The sequence below is a fragment of the Scomber japonicus genome, chromosome 14, assembly GCF_027409825.1.
Source record: "Scomber japonicus isolate fScoJap1 chromosome 14, fScoJap1.pri, whole genome shotgun sequence".
Taxonomy (NCBI): Eukaryota; Metazoa; Chordata; class Actinopteri; order Scombriformes; family Scombridae; genus Scomber; species Scomber japonicus.
The window spans coordinates 16,892,470-16,898,922 of NC_070591.1; the positions used below are offsets into that span (position 1 = coordinate 16,892,470).

General features: G+C 45.0%; 1 protein-coding gene across 5 annotated transcripts in view; it reads right to left on the reverse strand.

Moving 5' to 3' along the window:
* Positions 1 to 6,041, reverse strand: part of zmiz1a (zinc finger, MIZ-type containing 1a) — a 102,654-nt gene extending 96,613 nt beyond the window's left edge. For all 5 annotated transcript variants that reach the window (XR_008322933.1, XM_053333398.1, XM_053333400.1 and 2 more), the window contains exon 1: positions 5,952 to 6,041. The gene's annotated coding sequence lies outside the window, so the exon portion shown is untranslated. The remainder of the gene's footprint in view (positions 1 to 5,951) is intronic.
* Positions 6,042 to 6,453: the final 412 nt, after the last annotated feature.

Genomic DNA, 6,453 nt, shown 5'->3' on the forward strand with positions numbered 1-6,453 from the left:
TGCATTAGTAAAACCCAGTTAATTTACTTTGTCAGAAAACAAGGAAGTATGTATCCCTGGAGGCCATGTTGGAGACCATTCAACCGCCTTCAGAGAATCTCTGCCATCACTCTCCATCTCCCACGCAACCTCCACCACAAAATCAGCATCACGGTGCACTCAGAGACAACAGTGCCGACTAGACAAGAGTCTGTTTATAGCACAAATGATATTATAAACGCAGCATGTAGCGTATTATCTTTATGAAAACGATTCATTATAGGCTAAAAGCTAGAAAGATTTGCAGCATGCTGTGAGAGGGGTAACTAAAGTGTATGTGGAATTAATCCTAGAAAATGCTTGGATCAGTTTCAAAATGCATTGCTGTTGTCCAAAAGCCTAACAGGTTTTAACTTATTGACTCAACCCAGCAGGTACAGCCTAATACCTGGCTTGAACTCAAGCACCAGGCAAGCTGCATAAGAGTGAGCCCGAGCTCGGTCGTGAGTGGCTGTCTGGCAAATGAACCCATGTGGGACGCTGTGTAAGGTGTGAAGACCTCTTAGAGGAGGCTGCAAGCCGCGCTGGCTTGCAGGCATGCTCCGGTATCAGGAGAGACAAGGCAAACACAGCAGATCAGCGCTGAAACCGTAAACCCACTGACCCAGCATGAAGAGGGAGAGGGGACTAATTAGTGACTGTACTTACAAATCAAACGGAGAGGGAGAGAGACGGAGAGAAAGGAGGGAGCGGGGGGGGGGGGGGACATACACACAACACACACACAGAAAGCACCCAGTTGGAGGAAGAGGACAATGAGTTTGTTTAGCTTAAACAGGATTTACAAGCCAAACAGACACACGCCAACGCCACTCACTCAGACACATATACTATCTATTTTTCCTCTCGAGCGCAACCCCCTTTTTCTCTCCCGTCTCGCCAACACAGACAAACGCAGCCGAGACAGGCTCTGTGAGGATTTCGTCAGCAGTTTAAAAAAAAAAAAAGTGAGGGTAATTGCTTGCGATGGTGAGAAGTCTTGAGTGCAGGCGGCAGCGGTGGGCGAATGGATGGATGGATAGAGGGAACATTTTGTTCCTCCTGTGCAGGTTCCGACTCTCATATTGTTCCCGGTGAGGCCGGGTGTCATTTATGATTCAAGGGCCCTCAGCCTCTCGACGGATGGGAACAGGACATGGCCATTGTGATGTCCCCTGCACTCGTTCCTCAAAGAACATCAAATCAAACATGCATGAGACGGTGACAGGGTGGGCCAGCAACTTCTCTCCTCACTCTCCCTTCTCTGCACTCTGTTTCACTCTCTTGTCTCGGAAAAGCACTTAGAAGACTGCATCTCCCCTGATAATGCAGAGGGGTGGGGGGGACTCAAGGTTGAAGTGACTTCACTTCAGAAACAGGAGTTATGTCCATGTTTTGCCTATATGTACAAAACTTAAACAGATATCCATCATTAGCACAACAATTGACACAGACAAAGACACTGTCAGGTTTCATACATGAGGAAGTAACTGCAAGCCAGAGTGGGATATACTACTTCTAAAATCTTTATTTATTCAAGGAAGGGTTTTTCGCAGAGTGCAAACGTTCCTTCAAAGCACCGCCCTGTTTCACACACGTGGGAGCTGCTCAGAACAGCCACGGTCTTCAACAAACAATGCTATTTTATGCTACTTGAGCTCAACTGCCTTGCTGAAGGACTCAGCATTATTCAAAGTGACTCTCTTGACTTTTCTCAGCCACCTTTAAACCATAAATGTTTGAGCCATAAGGCGAACCGCAGTGCACGGTGGTGACAGGCATGCAACATCGAGGTTTTCTTACCCCCCCTCCACCCCCGCTCCTCACGTCGGTCCACATTTGGCTGCCTATACCAAGCTGATGTCATCACCGTCAGCCCGATGAGTTACATCTGGGTGCTTCATTTTCAACATTATTAGTTACGCCGCCATTACCAGGCTTTGACTTTGAGCTTAACTGCAGACTTATGGGTAGAATTACAACAGCATTTAGGAAGTAGTTAAGTGTCTGACACAAGGGGCACAACCTCAGCTCAAACTGACTTACTCTCAAAATTAGTCTTTAAAACGCTCCGAGGCAACACAAGTTTTTTCCTTATTAAAAGATGAAAATAGGCACATTGAAAAACAAAAGGATCAGTCAAGATGAGAAGTACTGCCAAGCTGAACCACAAGTGAGACAGAAAGAAAGAGAGAGATGGAGAAAAAGAGACAGAAACAAAGGCAGACTTCTGCTCGGGACACGAGTGGGTGGGTTTGGGCTGACGGCGAGACACTAGACATAGAAATCCATGTCAAGCGAACGCGCCGCAAGTGTTTCACAGCACTCCACAAACGGACGCTAACAGTTTAGATGAAATGTCAGGCTGTCAAAACATTGATTAGCGTTTGCCAGGTTTTAAGCATTTAGCAGGCTGCAGCTGTGCCGACACACAGTAAACAGCAGCAAAGACTGAGCAACTTGGTAAATTGCTGAGTAACAAAAAGCTAATTACTCACTATGCAAGTCATTAGTTGCTAGGGCTTTTTTTTCCTTCCAGTACATCTTTCTAAATCAGTATTAGCTGCTTGATTCACAGATGTGCAAAGATAGGCAGTAAGATGCATTCACTACCTTATGGCATTCTGTAAATAATCACCCTGGGAGATCAGTGAATAGCTGCAGGTGTTTGAAACTGATACTCAAACTTGGAATATAACTTGTTGCAGCCTGGGCTATTAAACAAAACTGAATAGCAATAAAGATTTTTTGGAGAATTCAATACTTTCAAACAGTCAGATGGGAAAGTAACCCGTCCATTCTGTCTCTTTGTTTGGTTTACGGAACAAACACACTGTTGCATATACATACGTTTCCGTCCTCATGTTTAGCTTCAACTTGAAGCGCTGCCAGTGCACATGTTCATTGTTTAAAGATCCCCTCCAGCCATATTTGAAAACATGTAAAAATACACTGGTTTGAATAATAATGTATGTCCAATGTGGTTTTTCCACACAAAAAAAATGTATAATTACAACTTTAAAATCTTTAAAATGACATCCACTCCTTCTACCTCATTAAAAATTCCATAATCTATAAATATGCAAATATATTCATGGCAGCACAGCAGTACAGCAGCTTCTCTGGCTGCCGGTTACAGAGTAAAGAGTGCTAGTGTGCCAGTAACACAACCAGTGTAACTAGGTTAAGAAGGTACAGCCCATCCACACTTCTGAACATTATCAATAACTCGCCCGCCTCACTTCCAACAAAGCTTCCAGCAGCGCTTGGCAGACTGCAGCTCACTGGCATAGTGGGGTTAGCGGGTCAGGTCTGTTAGTCCAGCTAAAAGCTAGCGCGACCAGGCCAGCTATCCCATTGCTCTATCTGGTCAATGTTCACTCACTGGATAACACAATGGATCTGATTTTATTGAGACTGAGCATTCATCTTGACATGACCAACTGTTGTGCTTTTCTCCTGACAGAAACTTTACTAATCAGCAACTTGGCTATTTCAACTCAACGGTTTGCTGCTCTTGGTGCAGATCAGAATCGGCAGTTGGGGAAAACCTGGGGAGACTCTGCATGTAATTACCTTTAATGATAAACAATAGGCAGAAATGTTCAGCCATGATGTTGAATGCTTATTTCACTCCTAATGTCTTGTAGCACATGAAAATAACAGCACATGGGCATATTACTAAGATTAAAAACTTGCTTCTCCTTTAAGATTTCACTTGTTTCCCACTTCCCAGCATATTCCCAACATCATCTCCTTCACACAAACTCCACTTCATAACATAGAGAAGAAGACCTCCAGTCTCAGCAGTTCCGTCCTTCATCGTATTGAATGGCTTTTGAAACACTGAAATTTGATTTCAAAGTGAGTCTCATGGAGCCTTTAGCCTGTTTAGTGAATCAGACACTCTTCTGTCTTGTCTCACAGCCTGGCTGGCTGGCTGGTTGGTTGCAGAGAGGCCCCAGGAGGGACAACAGAAGGAAAGAAAACTCACACATACTGTACACACACGCACACACTTATATACACACTTCCAAGTTTCAAACAGTTGCAGATGGCTTTAATTCCTTGCCCTCTTTCTTTCACAATTTATCAGGTAACCACTCTGAAAGCGTGCCTGCTTTTCATGCTTTGCTGAGATGACTTAACGCTGGTTCAGTTTGACAAAGGGGGGAAAAAAAGGAAGAAAAAAAAAACAGCACTAATTAATGTGGTGCAGCTGACAAGTGTTGCTGCTAAAACAATTTCATTACATCACCAATTAAAATTACAGAGGAGACACTGGAGGGTGCACCCATCCAAAATCTGTTTACACACTCTCTAAGACTGGCGTACAGGGAGTGGACACAATAATGTGAACACCTGCAATCTAATGCAATACTTCTGCAACAAACACCCGCCTTTGTTAAGCATGTAATGTTTAATTGTGTCAGATTTCTTATGAAACTGGGCTTTTGTGAATTTTAAAGATAACTGATTTGCTGCAGGTGATGACAGTGTATCCACTTGTTATCTTAACTGCATTACAATGAAGACATGATAGTAAGTAGTATACTGGGGATTATAGATTACATACTGTTGAACATGTTTGGCATTGTGCACTCCACTCTTTAACAATAGTAAAGGACTGCTGATCTGCTCCTAATCATACTCCCTTTTCAACTTCAGCACCTTGCTAATGAGGGCTGTCTCTCACCCCCTCCCAAACTTTAGCTGTCCTGTAGCAGGGTGCACAGTAATGAAAGAGCGGCAGTCTCCTCCTCCTCCTCCTTCTTCCTCCCATCGAGAGCCCCCTCTCTCTACTTCGCTCTGCCCCGGCTGGCCTCACATCCAGACGGAGGAATTTAACGGGGAGGGTCCGCCAGACTTATGGCAAAGGGCTGCGCTGAGTCAAGCAGCTCATCCACTCTGCTGCTACTGCTTAGGAAACGTGGTGCTGCTAGTGTCTACCAAACATTCACATTATGTCCCATCAAGGAATCCAGATTTGTACTGAAATGTGAACAGGTAAGGTTTCAGTGCAGGTGTATCATTGGAGAGGTGACACCGAGGTTACAGTCACACCTGAGCATTGTCTAACCGAGATCATTCACAGTGCCACTGTGACAGTGAACTATTTCTCAGTTTACTACAGAGCCTATTAGAGTCCCATTAAGGGCCCCTGAGCTCTCACTGGGAGCCACTGATCTTTAAGTGATTCCTGAGAGGATCCAATCAAGACAGTAGGTGTTATCAGTGCACATGAAGGAGGCAAATAACACTGAAAACGGCATTACACGGAGTTGTTTAACAGAACACAACAGACTAACATATGGGTATGCCTGTTAATTGCATTACAACAGGTAGCTGATAATAGACTTGAAGGAAAGCCCAGCCTGTTGACACTGTATTCTCAGTTTAGCATCAACCGAGCCGTCAGCTGATCGCCAGAGACACACGCGCGCGCGCGTGCACATACACACTCACTCACTCACACACGTTCACCCAAACACTCACACAAGAGAGCAGCAACCAGCAAAGTACTAGCATATTCTTATCCAGTGTCTTCAACAGAAATGCATGCACATATTCAGAAATAACCCCTGCATACACGTTACGACTCTGGCTATTTCGCTCCAGCGCAACTCGTCCTAACACAAGGCAGAAACATGGCACACAACACACACACACACACACACAAGCCCGGGTGTTGTAAAGGCGCTCCGTTGCTGCTCACGCCAGCCAAAATCTGATCTGCCCCCACTGACACGAGTTCATCAGCGGCTGTTAAAGGTTTCTGGGAGGTCACTCTATTGTTAGCAGGTAGTCTCCGTCCAGCGGGAGGCAAACCCCATCTTGAGCAACCTCGCATACACACATTCAAAACCCCGCTTTCTAACAACAGCAAAATATATATATATATATATATATAAACAACCAGGCGCGAAACTTACTTTCAGCTCGGACCTCAGAGGAAATCCGCGTTATTGTTTCTCCACACCTCGTGTTTACGGTGCTCCTCTCTCCCTCTCTCTCTCTCTCTCAGGCTCCCTCCACTCCACAAAGCCGACGTGAGAAGCCCCGGAGACGGTGCGAGTGAGTGACTGAATCAACTACCGTAGAGCACGGCAAGTTGAAGTGTCAGATTACACTGGCTATTCAGTTACCAGAGAGAGCCTTGCTCGGCGGTCGGTGTGAAAATGTGACCTAGATTCCCGCGGAAGGACACCAAGTGTAGAGGTGTAACTGCGCGCTAATAGGCTGCTCACACCGCATCTGATAGAGGAGTTGACTACGGCTCACTGCTCCAGCTGTTTGTCTCTGGTTCAGCTCATGTCATCAGAACAGCGACATTATTATGCCATTAGTTGAAATTAAAGTCAAATAAACACTTCAATGAATGTTGGTTTTTGTGTTTTAAAAAAAGGCTATGGTAATAATGATAGGGCTACATCT